Source organism: Aphelocoma coerulescens, chromosome 26 (genome assembly GCF_041296385.1).
Source record: "Aphelocoma coerulescens isolate FSJ_1873_10779 chromosome 26, UR_Acoe_1.0, whole genome shotgun sequence".
Classification (NCBI taxonomy): domain Eukaryota; kingdom Metazoa; phylum Chordata; class Aves; order Passeriformes; family Corvidae; genus Aphelocoma; species Aphelocoma coerulescens.
In genome coordinates, this window is record NC_091039.1 from 1,571,800 (window position 1) to 1,585,021 (window position 13,222).

Consider the following 13,222-nt stretch of genomic DNA (forward strand, 5'->3'; position numbering starts at 1 on the left):
CACCCCTTCTCAGACTCACCAGGACAAGAAACCTGACAGAATCTGTAGGTGGGAGGAAGATGTGAAGGGACTACCTTGGGGAATCAAGGTCATAGTAGGACAAAATATCTATTTTTTTTCCATCTGTGTTTGATGTGGAGGTCCCTACACTTGGGTCTTTCATTTGTGAGTGTCTCCACTTAAGTCAGTCTCAGACTGAAGCCTCAGGAAGCTATGTAACATGGAAATGAAGGAAATCAGCAGATTTCAAGGACCAGATAGATGAAAATCTGCCCCAGTGCAGGGATAGAACAGCTGAACTGTGGTCTTATACTTAAAATTGACTCCATACTGTGACAAAAACTTGAGGATCAGAGTCAGGCCCCTGAGTGGAGCAATAGATCCAATTCCCTGGCAGGAATGGCATCTTCATAGCACCTGTACAAGGTCAAAAGAACCTGATCACTCAACGGTTTCCTCCTCACTGAAGGCAGATGAAACAACGTGGATCTTCTCTGAGTACACCCAAATGTACTCCTTTCATAAGCCAGGATTCCTCAGTTATTAATAATAGATGATATCAGACTGCAGCATGGCAGCAATTCCTCACAGAGCTGTAATGACAGACTTTCTGGTAAGCAAAATCATTAGAAGAGAAATGTTGCCAGGAATCCTAAATCCCTGACTCTGGCATGCTGAGGTTTGGAAGCTTCCACCTCCAAACTGCCTTATGGGAGATGATTTGTCAGGATGGTTTTCAGCTCAGGAGTTCTCCTTTCTGCAGTGCTTGCCCTTCTTCATGTCATGCCTTTGCTGACAGGCACTGTCACTCCACCTTCACCTTGAGCTCTCTTGTATTAATTTTTGTTGCCTCCTTTATCCCTTTATCCATTTCCACACATTTAACAAAGCAAGTTTCTGCAGTTCTGCCCTGGTACTTGTACACAGAAACTTCACTATCATCTCACGTTCACTACTCAAAGTTAGCACAACCATTCCACCTGGAAAGGAGATGTTCTTGGGTGGGTGCCAGCTTGAAGATGAACACATCTCTGTGTGCCCATCATAAAGCTCTGCACCCTGGGTTAAATCCAGAGACGTGGCCGGCAGAGCAAGGGTGGTCACAGAGGGGACAGAGGGACAAACTCTTCTTTGTGCTTCCAAATTACGACAGGCAATGGCCACAAGTTCCATCTCAGGAGGTTCAGGTTGGGCACTAGGAAAGGGCCTCTCCAGGAAGCTGGTGCAGGTCTGGGACAGGTTGTCAGAGTGGGGCAATCTCCATCCTTGTGAGAGTTTGGGGTGCTTGTTGAGACTCAGTGGAAAAGCCTTGGCTGCTCCAATCTGGTGTTTGTTCCAGATAGTCCTGCCCTGAGTGGGAGGATGGATTGGGGACCTCCAGAGCCCCCTTCACTGCCACCTCTGTGATTCAGTGACCATTGGTGACCCAGCTGCATCTCTCTGTCACTGGCCAGGCCAGGTGTCTTTCAGGTTCACCAGGCCTGAACAGGCTGCCCAGGGCAGTGGTGGAGTCACCATCCCTGGAAGTGTTTAAGAAACATGTGGGCACCTGGGGGCAGGGTCTAGTGGTGAACATGGCAGTGCTGGGGGAATGTTGGACTCAATGACCTTTGAGGGCTTTTCCAACCTCAATGACTCCATAATTCTGTGACTGTGTGACTTTGCTTGACCCTGAGCCTTGTAGGAGTGCTCTGCCCTTGCATCTCTGGAAACAATGCTTAGGGCAATGTAAAGTGGCAAATAATAAACCCTTTTCAAGAATTACAGCAGATAAATAAATCCTACAGGCCTCAGCTGCTCTGTGGAGACTCCTGGCTTTCCTGCCACCTTCTGACCAGCTCTGGGACCTGTGGATGGTTTGCCTGCTACACCACAGAGCTGAGGGTTAAAGAACATTTCCTGGGTGAAATGTTTAAGGAATTGCTAAAACCACTTGTGTTGAAAGGGGCCCCAGTTCATTGAGACTTATAAAGTTAAACTGGGGCCAATCTTCTCCTTTCCTCCTCTGGTTGAGCTCAGCAATCAGCTGACATAGTTAAGCTGACAGTCATTAGATTTATATGTCCTTTGCTTCTGGCATTCTGTCCTGTCTGCTGGGGCAGTTTGGGGCTGGTGACCTTTGTGGCATGTGGCAAGGCCAGTGAGTCTTGGCTTCTGCCGCAGACGGCTGTGGCTTGTTGTTTAAGGAAGTTTATTTCTCAAGGCTGTGGTCAGCAGTGAGCGATGCACTTGTGCTATTTTTGCAGGCATACCTAGAGAGTCAGGAAGGAGGCCAGAACCCTTCCAGAGAAGATAAACTGCAGATCTCAATGCCCTTATCAATGAGGTGTATGTTCATAAGGTACAAATTGTCCAGCTGGATAAATAAAGAGGGAGAACAGGGGCAAGAAAGGCACCTGGAGTATCAGACAGCCACTTAGAAGATGATGGATAGATGGGAAAATACTACACCAGGAAGAGAAAGCTGGATTTTTAGTGTAGATGTATGGGACAGAGAACTAAAATTGCTTTTTGAAAGACAAACATGCACAAAGCCCAGAAATTTTATCTTCATATACTTGCAGAAGGTGAGCAGCAGCAGTTAATGGTTTATTGGATCGCTCCTTACTTTTTAGAGCTCTTTAGAGCTTTCCTCTGGGTTGCTGAGAATCTTGTTCTCTGTGCTGGATTGACCCTCCTGCATCAGCAGCTCCCTCTCTGCTCTGCTGCCAGTTTGGAGTGGGATCCAAGTCCCTCAATACTGCCATGAAAAGGTGGGAAGGATGTCCAGGAGAGAATCTCACCAGTGCACTCCTGCTCCCAGCAAGGACTGGGAAACTGTCAGCATGACCCAGCTAGCCTGAGGAGCCAGAGGGAGTCCAGACTGGTCCTGGAACTGAGGAGTACAGGTCAGCTGGTTTGGGTGATAAACATGTGAAGCTTCTCCCCTTCTCCTCTCCACTGAGGGCTGCCCAGACAGCTCAGCCCCTCTGGGGTCACTGTGGGGAAAGAAACTTTGCTGTGGTTACCCCTTCAAACTGGAACTCACTGGGTGCAAAGAGAGGAGTGGTGAGTGTAAAATGAGAGATGCCTGAAAAATAAGCTGAATGAAGCTGAAGAGCACATGAATGAGAGCATGACCCATCCACTGTCATGGTCACACACAGCTCTGAACCGTCTGGGACATTCAGTCTGTCAGTTTGAGAGACAAGAGATTGACAAGGACATGCTGGATTTGGAAATGCCCAAACTATGAGCAATTTGCTTGCCCTTCAGTTTGCCCCAGAGCAGCAGCCCAGGTCTGTCTCAATGCAGGGTTAATCAGAGCCTTTGCGTGGGTCTGGTTTCCTCCTGCTCAGCTCCTGGCACTGGCATTGTCTGCCCCAGCCACCCTTCCCAGAACATGGATCTCCCTCATCCATCACAGTTCTGACACAGGATCCCTCTCTGACACCCACCCCTCCTTTCCTCCCTTCTCCCAGCCTGACCAGGATGGATGAGCACCCCTGACATTATCCTGCTCCTTCCCGTGATCCCTCCATCCACCCATCCGTCCCCCATCCATCCATCTCCCTGAAAAGTGACCTGCTCACTGTGTCCCTCCCCAGCCCGGAGCCTGCCTGTCTGTCTGGCCAGGAACAGCAGGACGTGCCTGGAGGTGGAAAACACAGAGCGTGCTGTGGGTCACCAAAGCAATCCAGGAAAACCAACTCCTGGAAACTGCCAGAGACAGTTTGTGAGCTGGGCTGTGGACACGAGATCATCAGCCTGTTCCTATTCAGAGGCTCTGCTTTTCCCAGGCAGTTGCAAACTCAGCTGTGTTGAAGGGAATTATATTGCAACGAGGTGACAAAAGTCAGTGGGAGACATTAAAGGAGGGGAAGGTGATTTATTTGAACACAGAATGTTTTCATTCACTCAGGATCAAATACAGGGACCCCTCAGCACCAAGATGTATCCCAGTGGTTTTCCCAGCATGCAGGCACCAAGAATTGTGCATCCAGGTGATCCCACTGATGTCAGGAAAGGCTCCAGGTACTCGGTACGTCTTAGGTCTGGATGCTTCAAACTGAGGTGACTTGAAAAATGAAGTTTTGCATCTTCAGGAGCCTTGAAGTGGCTTCATCTTCTCCCACTGCCTGGGCCAGGCTGTGTGGCCATCTGACCATGGTCTTCCTGGGCATCTTCAGTTCTGGGCTTGGCTCATCCCTGGGGCAGAGAAATAACTGGCAAAAGGAGACTCCCAGGGTTGGGTTCATAGCTGGTTCACCTTCACAGCACAGCCCTAGCAAGGAACCACTTTGGCAGAGACTTCTGAGATCTTCCTTGCTGCAGCTTTGATCCTAAACAGAAGGATTGCTGCCTGTGGCACTATATGAAGTCAGCATTAGTGTGAAAGCAGGGCAGTAGCTGCACCTGCAGGGATGAACCTGGATGAGTACTTTTGTGCTGGAGAGCATTGATCAATCCACTGCATGTGCACAGGAATCAAATGAAATTCCTTGGGAGAAGTCTTGCAATGGTTTTGAAAGTTAAGACAGCGGGATCTCATAGATTCTTTCTAGAGAGAGCATGGAAGGGAGAAACATCTCAGTTTGGATATCTCAGAACAGCAGAAACTCCCAACAAAAATGGACTTTCCTCTTCAGTTCCAAAGCAGGGAATGGCACATTCATTAAATGGTACAACTTTTCCTGTCACATGCAGGGGAGTGAGAGAAGAGGGAGGTAAATCCCTCTTTGCTTGACTGTCCATTGCTGGGTGCCCTGCCTGCCTGCTCCCTGCCTCTTCCCAGGGCTCTGCTCCTGCCCTTCCCTCCAGCCATGAACAGGAAGGGCACATGAGTACACGGGTGTTCCTGAGGGCACAGACTGGCAGAGGGGATAGAGAGACCATCCAGGAAACCAGCAGGGGAGCAGAACCACCACAGGGGCAGGAGGGTTTACGGAAGGCAGAGTGGGAAGGGAGGGAGCTGAGTTTGAACTGTGGTGCTAAAAGCCCCCGTTGTGCAAGAACTTGGGTGAGCTGATGTGTCACAGAAATGTTCTCTTGGAATCCAAGGATAGGGCTGTGAGGGCACTAATTAGGGCCTAATTGCCCTGAGCAACCTCACTTGGGAATCCCTTCCTACGCCTCTGCCCATGGCCAAGGGGCTCTACTTATACTCAGGCCTGAGCCTTCACCCCCTTCCTGCACTTTGCTGCAGTTGCATCAGTTTTCAGGTTTTCCTGAATTGTTGTTTGGCCTTCCCAGATTGACCTTGGACCTGACTTCTTCCCTGGCCTTTGACGATCACGGGACTGTTGATGGGGACACTTGAAGGAGCCTGTCACCATCCCCTCTCCGCTCACCCACTTCAGGTGCTGGGTTGAGCTTATCAGATCAGTAAGGTCCCTGTCCTGCCTCTGCTGGGGCTGCCCCTTCCACCAGGGAACAGCTCCCCAACACCCAGCTCTTACAGGGACGCTGAGGTTCCTGGCCTGGAGCGAGCCCTGTCCCACGGCAGAACAGGTCACACCTGGCTGCCATGGGCTGTGTGGGGACAAAATGCTCAGCTGCCTTCATGACGTGGTCAAAGCCCTCACAAGACCATCAGGGACCCTGCAAGCGCCAGCCAAGCCAGAGTGACAGGGTGATGCCAGACCTGCCCTGGGCCAGGGCCCAAGGCAGCACTTGTAGGCTGGGCACTGCTGGGCGTTGTCTGGGCTGGTTTGTGCTGGGGTGGGAGGTCAGGTTACCCCAAGAGCAGTCAGGGCTCACAAGGGCAGGCTCCTCTCTGGCTCTGGGACTGTCTCAGGTGTGCTTGGGACATCTCCTTTCCACCTGAAGGAGCCTGGAAAAGGGAAATCAGAAACCCAGTTTGGTTCTCCCAGTTTGGCTATCCCAGTTTGGTTCTCCCAGTTTGGCAATCCCAGTTTGGCTATCCCAGTTTGGCAATCCCAGTTTGGCTATCCCAGTTTGGCTATCCCAGTTTGGTTCTCCCAGTTTGGCAATCCCAGTTTGGCAATCCCAGTTTGGCTATCCCTGCTGCTTAAGTATTGGTTCATCTTTAAGTGACTGAATTCTTGGAGCAATCCCATGTGCCCCTGCTGCCATTCAGAAGGCGTGATTATTGATCTGCTGGGAGGGGATGGCTAAGGGTGGGGGAAAGGGACAATAGTTGATAAAGAAGCTCTGGTGACAATGACCCTGTTTGCAGCTGAAGCCTGTGGAAGGCTCCCAGTGCTTTTGGATGCTGCAGTAACTTCTCTGCCCCGCAGGTGCTCCCAGCCCTTTGGTCCAAGGCTGTAGGACAGCTGGGAGGGGAGCTTGGCTTTCCTCCCTGGGAGTGGGTAATGGAGGGGATGCATCCCCTGCACTTTCCCTGGTAAAGTTTCTGTATTTCAGTGTCTTTCACTTCATGTCCAGGTGTGTGCTGAGCTCCTGGCCATGGACAGGTCACTCAGCTGATGGGCTGGTTCTCCACAGGATCAGCCTCTCCACAGCCAAGACTTCCAGTACTCCCTGCAGGAGTGTGGCCTTTAAAGGCGACAGTGAATTGTACAGGCTCAGGTGTCCGAAGGGACTGTGATGTGTCACACTGGACGGCTGCTTGAGGGGTGGCAAATGTCATCAAAAATAGATCTTTGTCCCCTCAGAGAGGTGCTCTGCCACCAGCTGCATCCTGGGTTGGTGTGGAGCTCGTGCTTGGGTCTCAAACAGTGCTGTGGTGTCTCAGTGTAGGACACTCCTGTCAGCACAGTATGCTGGGGCTCAGAAGGCTGGCTGGGATGTGACCATTGTGACAATGTGTACAGCTGCCTCTGGTGTCCATGGCCACTTCTTTGGGACTCCACACTGAGCATGAAGCTTGAGAAGAGCACAGAGGGGATTTGTGGTCAGTCTGTCACAGCAAAGGCTCAGAGTTCTCAGACTTCACACACTAATGGGTCATTTCTGTGTTTTGTCCTCATTTGTTGGAGAAGTGACGGGGTTTTGTGCCCTCAGTACAACTTCTAAAAGACAATTTAATGGCTGTGTTCAGATATAAAAGGGGAGAGGGCCAGGGCTGACTGAGTCAACAGTGTTTGAGGATAATACCCCATGGGAGAGTAACAGAATTTGTCTATGTCATAAATAACATTGAATAGCTTATTTTGGCAAAGAATTTTCATTCCTGACAAATGCCATTTTGAGACAACCAATAACCACCTGCTAATTTGGGATGAAATTAGAATTGGAATCTGATGTGCTCAGGTCAGCTTGGACGCAGTGTTTGGTGGGTTTCCAGTGGAGTCTCTCATATGTCTGATAGGAAATAATCTTTATGAGGCTGTCAGAGGCAAGGGAATACCCAGGCTTACAAATCCTTGCACTGGTTTATTGGGAAGGCCCATGTGAGAGGACTGCTAAGTAAAGCACATTACATAAGGCTGCCCTTTGAGGTGCTGAGGTCTGGTAACTGGGACATATTTTCAAGTCTATCAGAATGATTTCAGCATCTCCTGAGTTGTCACTACTTCTCTTCTTTTTGAGGCAGAAGATGTTTTTTCTCTTCTACCACATTAAATGGGACCTTCTGAGTTTTGCTGCCTGTAAAGGTGCATAAAGTGTGTGCAAATGTGATGCTTTGGGATGTGTCACCTGCACTTTTTGGCTTAAATCTGTTACAGTGCAAGCTCAGCAACTTGTGCCCCAACTCTCTCCTCCACAGGAAGGATGTTTAGCTATGGAGGGGCAAGGTAGGAAACCCTGAGCAGATTTCAGTTGGCTTATTCAGTATCAAGGGACTGAGAATCTGAACTCAAAAATCTGGTTAATCTGAAGTAAAAATTAGGGAATGATATTCCCATTTGGAAAGTACATTAAAGTACAGGCAAACCTGCTGTCCTCCTGCTGGTTCATCTTCCTGCCTTTGCTGTTCCTTTGTACAATGAAAGCTTTTGAAGGCGGGGTGCACCTGAGGTACAGTTTTAGTCAGGGCACAACAGGCCCATTGCCTGGTGTGGGGGTATTTCTTTCACTGGATAGGAGCAAAACCTTTGGAAATTATGTTTGCTTTAGGTTCTTGCCTCTCGTGGGCTGAGGCTGGCATGGTTCCAGGCAGGTCTCATCCCACGGGGTTTGCCCACCTTCCAGGCTGGAAGAGCCCCAGGTACAGCCTCTCCCACTGGCACCCTGGCTTCCTTGAAGAGGGCAAGACAGAGAAAGCTGAACTTTATCCTAATCTGCTTTTTAGAAGCACTGATGTGCTCATGTCTACCTGGAAGTATTTGCCTCTGAAATGACTGACTGGCATTCCCCCAACATGTGACTGTCCCTGAGATGGGCAACATGGGCAAGGAAACGCCTGAAATGTCTGCAACCTGCAGCCCTTTGGGTGACCCATGGGTGCCCACTGCCCTCTGCAAGCTGAGGAAACTGTCTGTAACCTCTTCATCCCCCGTCTTTTACTTTGAACCTCTGTCTTGTTTTTCTCAAGACTTATCTCCATCACTCCAGGTGACTCTGGATAAATTCTCACAGCAGAGGAAGCCCTTACTAATACAAGTCTGCTGAGGTGTCTGATCTCCATTTCCACCCTGACCTTTTTGTTCCTAATTCCCTCTTAAAGTTGTTTTATTCCAAAGGTGTACAAAGGATTGTAGGTAACAGCAGCTGCTCTTGAAGCAACAGGAGTTCAGGCTCAGACTGCTCAGTGTACACTGCAAATTCACATTAACACTGTGAGATAAATTCACATTAACACTGTGAGCTGCTGCTGTGAAGGGCTCTGTCCATCCCTTACAAATCTGACTTTTCAAGGAGTTATTTTTAAAAATGAGTGTATGTGAAGAAGCCTCATCTTTAACCATGCTTGGCCACTTACTTTTATCTGAAGTTCAATTCATCTGTTCTGTTAGAGACCCTACTTATTCCTGGAATGGGTTTCAAACCAGCTGAACTCCAGTTTCCTTTAAAACATCGAGAGCCCTTCAGCTGTGTCAAAGTTTGTAACAAGTTGCTGTGAAGAGGAAACACACTCCACAAACAAAGCACCGTGCCGCTGACTTGTGAAACACTGAAGAATTACGTTCATCTCAAATTTGCTCAGCACCATTACTGGAACGGACTGAAATAATAACGAATAGGAGGCAGGTGCCCGGGTGCCCATGAAAGCCGCAATCCTCTGGATGTCTCGCAGGCTAACAGCCCTGTGACAGGCGGCCCCGCCCGCGGGCGGCACCGCGCCGGGACAGCCGGGAGGGAGGCGGCACCGAGGGGGAGCCTGAGGGGGCTCCAGCCCGGCCCAGTGTGACCAGCACTGACCCCAGCCCAGCCCAGCCCAGCCCAGCCCAGCCCTGGCTGCAGCTGCGGCTGCCACAGCACTCGGCCAGAGAGGACACCCAGGGGGACACCGCAGGTGAGTGCTGGGCCCCTGCTCCGGACCTGCAGCCGTAATTGCTGTGTTGGATCCGTGTGACCGCCTTCACAAGGCAGGAGAGGTGGGGGGACAGAGCCTGGACAGGGACAGAGCCTGCGGAGGGACAGACCCCACTGAGGGACAGACCCTGGACAGGGACAGAGCCTGCGGAGGGACCGATCCCACTGAGGGACAGACCCCACTGAGGGACAGACCCTGCACAGGGACAGACCCCACTGAGGGACGGACCCTGTGGAGGGACCGATCCCACTGAGGGACAGACCCTGGACAGGGACAGAGCCTGCGGAGGGACAGACCCCACTGAGGGACAGACCCTGGACAGGGACAGAGCCTGCGGAGGGACAGACCCCACTGAGGGACAGACCCCACTGAGGGACAGACCCCACTGAGGGACAGACCCTGCACAGGGACAGAGCCTGCGGAGGGACAGAGCCTGCGGAGGGACAGACCCCACTGAGGGACAGACCCCGCGGAGGGACCGATCCCACTGAGGGACAGACCCCGCGGAGGGACCGATCCCACTGAGGGACAGACCCCGCGGAGGGACCGATCCCACTGAGGGACAGACCCTGGACAGGGACAGAGCCTGCGGAGGGACAGACCCCACTGAGGGACAGACCCTGCACAGGGACCGATCCCACTGAGGGACAGATCCCACTGAGGGACAGACCCTGCACAGGGACAGACCCCATGGTGCGACAGACCCTGGGAGCTTCATTCCTGCAGAAAGGGGAGCTCAGTGACCCTTCTATGAAATCACAGGATTCATGGAACAAGTGAGGGTGAAAGGAGAGAGATGCCCTCTCTTTCTCTATTTTTCTCTATTCCCATGTTTTTCTGTATTTCTGGAGGGTTTTTTCTATATTTCCGTTTTTTCCTATATTTCCATTTTCTGGAGGGGGGTCTAAGCAACCTGATGTTCCCCCCCCTTGGTGGGGGGGTGGAACGAGCTGAGCTTTAAGGTCCCTTCCAAGCCAAACCATTCTATGATTTTATAATTCTATTATTTAGATTATTTCTCCACTGGATGCTGGCATAATCTCCTGGCTCAATATGACACTTATTTTATTCTGGTATTTTAGTGCTGGATAGAGTGTGACAGTGAACAAACTTCAGAAGGAATGGGGCAGCATTCCCAGAAATGGGAGTCTCCTGGCACCTCTCTCAGTGCCAGCCATTCACTGGTGCTGGCACAGGTCAGGCACTACCAGGACAGTGTTGAGATTAATTCCAGTGTCCCACACAGACAATGGGAAGGTGGCACATGCTGTGGGCTCTTGAGGTTCCAGAGACAATTTCTTACCATTTATTTCAATGTCAAACTTCCCAGCACATCAGGGAATGAAACATTAAAACCGCTGCTCAGGCTGGGGCTTGTTTCATCTGTCACCACCGGCAGGTTACAATAAATCCTAGAACTACATCAAGAACTCAGAACTGGGGGTTTGCTGTACCTCTGGTTTGAGGCAGAGAGGGGAACTGAGATAAATCCTTCAGTCTCTGCATATTATTGTTTAATTTGCTGCATGCAGTGAGCTTTATTAACCCTCTGCATGCCTGAGGGGTGCTGTCTGGGAAGTGCTCCCAACACACCCAGTAAATTTTAGCTGGAGAGGGACATTTAGCAAAGCCCAATGGCCATGTAGGGCCAAACAGAAGTGGTGCAGGCACCCCTTGTTCCCTGCATTCATTAAAGCCCGGAGGGACTTAAACCCTTGTTCTCTTCAGTGTCTCAAGGCGGGTGGAAAGTCCTGGTGGAAGGATATGTCTGGTAATAGGCAGATGTTTAATCACATCTTTGGTGAGTCTTTATTAAACGTCTGTTGCCCACTATTTTATTTTTGTGGATGGAAAATGGTAAGTAAATCCCAGCCCTGGGATTGGAACATGCAAGGAAGGTAGTCATGGGAGCAGCTATTACTGGGAAAAGTGGGCGTGTTGGGTTTATAGGCAGCCAGGCTGCAACTGAATCCTAGGCTGTGCTAGCAAACCCCTCCAGTCAGCCATGGATGCAAACACTAAACCAGTCCTGAACAAGGGAACAGAAGGAATTCTCTGTACTGTGGGAATGAGGGAGCTGATCTGCACTGTGAAAGCAGAGCACTGGTGCCTCCTGCACTCACTCCCCTGGTTCTGATCTCCTTGTATTGTGTGAAAGGCAAGTGAACTGCAGTGGGTCTGACCCTGTGACCGCTGTGCTCTGTGTGCACAGTGACAGCAGCCCTCAGCTTGCAGGTGACAGAGGGACACACTGGCACCTCAGGTGGGGAGGGAAAATAACCACAGGTTCGAGTCCAAAACAAGTCCCTTCAATTTCTTCTGGACTCTACAACGTGGATGAACTGGTGTTAAGGGACTGGAATGGGAATGGGCATCTCCCACTGAAGGAAGCAGCAAGTACTCGGTACTTGGAACATCACATTTACATAAATTCAATTGTTGTGGGTAGGGAAGACTCACTGGGGCGCCCACATGGTGTGACTGTTCCTCCTCCAGGTGCAGGGCATTCTCCTGGGAAAACCAAAACGCTCTTCTGTCACCCAGCTGGCCCCTGGCCTGATCTGAACAGACACTGTCCTTGTACTCACACATGACCAGCATGACCAGCACTGCCAGGTTCACCTGATTTGGTGTAGTGTGTTGGGTGGTTGGAGGGCTGCAGGTACCTGTAATCTTCCTGAATTTGGGTCTTTATTCCATATTCCATACCCATTTTCTTGTATAGTGTTTATGGAACTCTCATCACTGTTATGTCAAGGTGGACTTGGAACACGACCACTGAACTCTGCACATCTTCACTCATTTAATATGTGAATATTTCTGCCCCAAAGAAGCCTCCCTGCCACGGCCTTCACCCTCAGCGCAGTCAGGACTGGCCACCAGGCTGCAGGGAAATGGGGTGTCTTGGCTTGGTTTTTGACCTTGGTCATTTATTTATGGACTGAAAACCCAGACAGGGTTTTGAACCTACCAGGTCTTGGTTTCTTGAGTTCTTGCCCTTTCTGAGCCATGTGGGTGCCAAAGTCTGTAGGAAGAGCTGTGCCAATTGTCACTGCTCAGAGCAGGAAGACTTCACACCAGTATTCCAAGAAGGGAATTACAGGGAAAACAGAACATTGGAAGAGTCTTGTTTCCAGTTAAAACAGACTTTTAAATTCAATCTGAAATAACTGTCCTTCAGCTGTTGCCTCTTGACATTTCTTCACTGCCCTTCCTTAGGCAAATGGACTTTCTTTCAGGGAAAAACGTCCCCTCTGCAGGGAAAGCAGTGCCCACTGAGCGTGCCGGCCTTGCTGTGACGTTCTGCAGGCTCCCAGTGGCACGTGGCGGCTCAGCCCTGGCACACAGGGGTTAACAGGGCCTTGGGTGGGCGGGTGGAAAACAAGCTGTGAAATGGAAGAAGGTCAGGCTCTTGGAGGAGGTTGCTCTGTTGCAGACAATTTTAAATTATCAGTCCCTCTGGAGGAGAGGCCCCAAGAAAACTGTAAAACCAGGGCTGGAAATGAGGCAAAGCACGATCAGGTGTGTGGGGGCAGTGACACAGGAGCAGTTGTGGCTCTCCTGGGACTTGCTAGACCCCACTGTCTGTCTAATTAGGAATCCCTCAGTTATTGAGACCCAACAGCTAAATGTGATTGGAGACTGAATACCACTGGCACTTTTCTGTGGGGAGCAAATGCCTGGAAAGGGAGAGCACATGGGAAGAGGAACAGCAGAAATCACTGTGGCTCTGGATAGCTCAGGCCCTCTGAGATAACTCTGCTCTTGCTGCAGCTGAGGAGAGCTGAATTCAGGTTTCAGTAGAGGCAGGTAAATGCTTCCTGTGGGAGCATTCCCAGG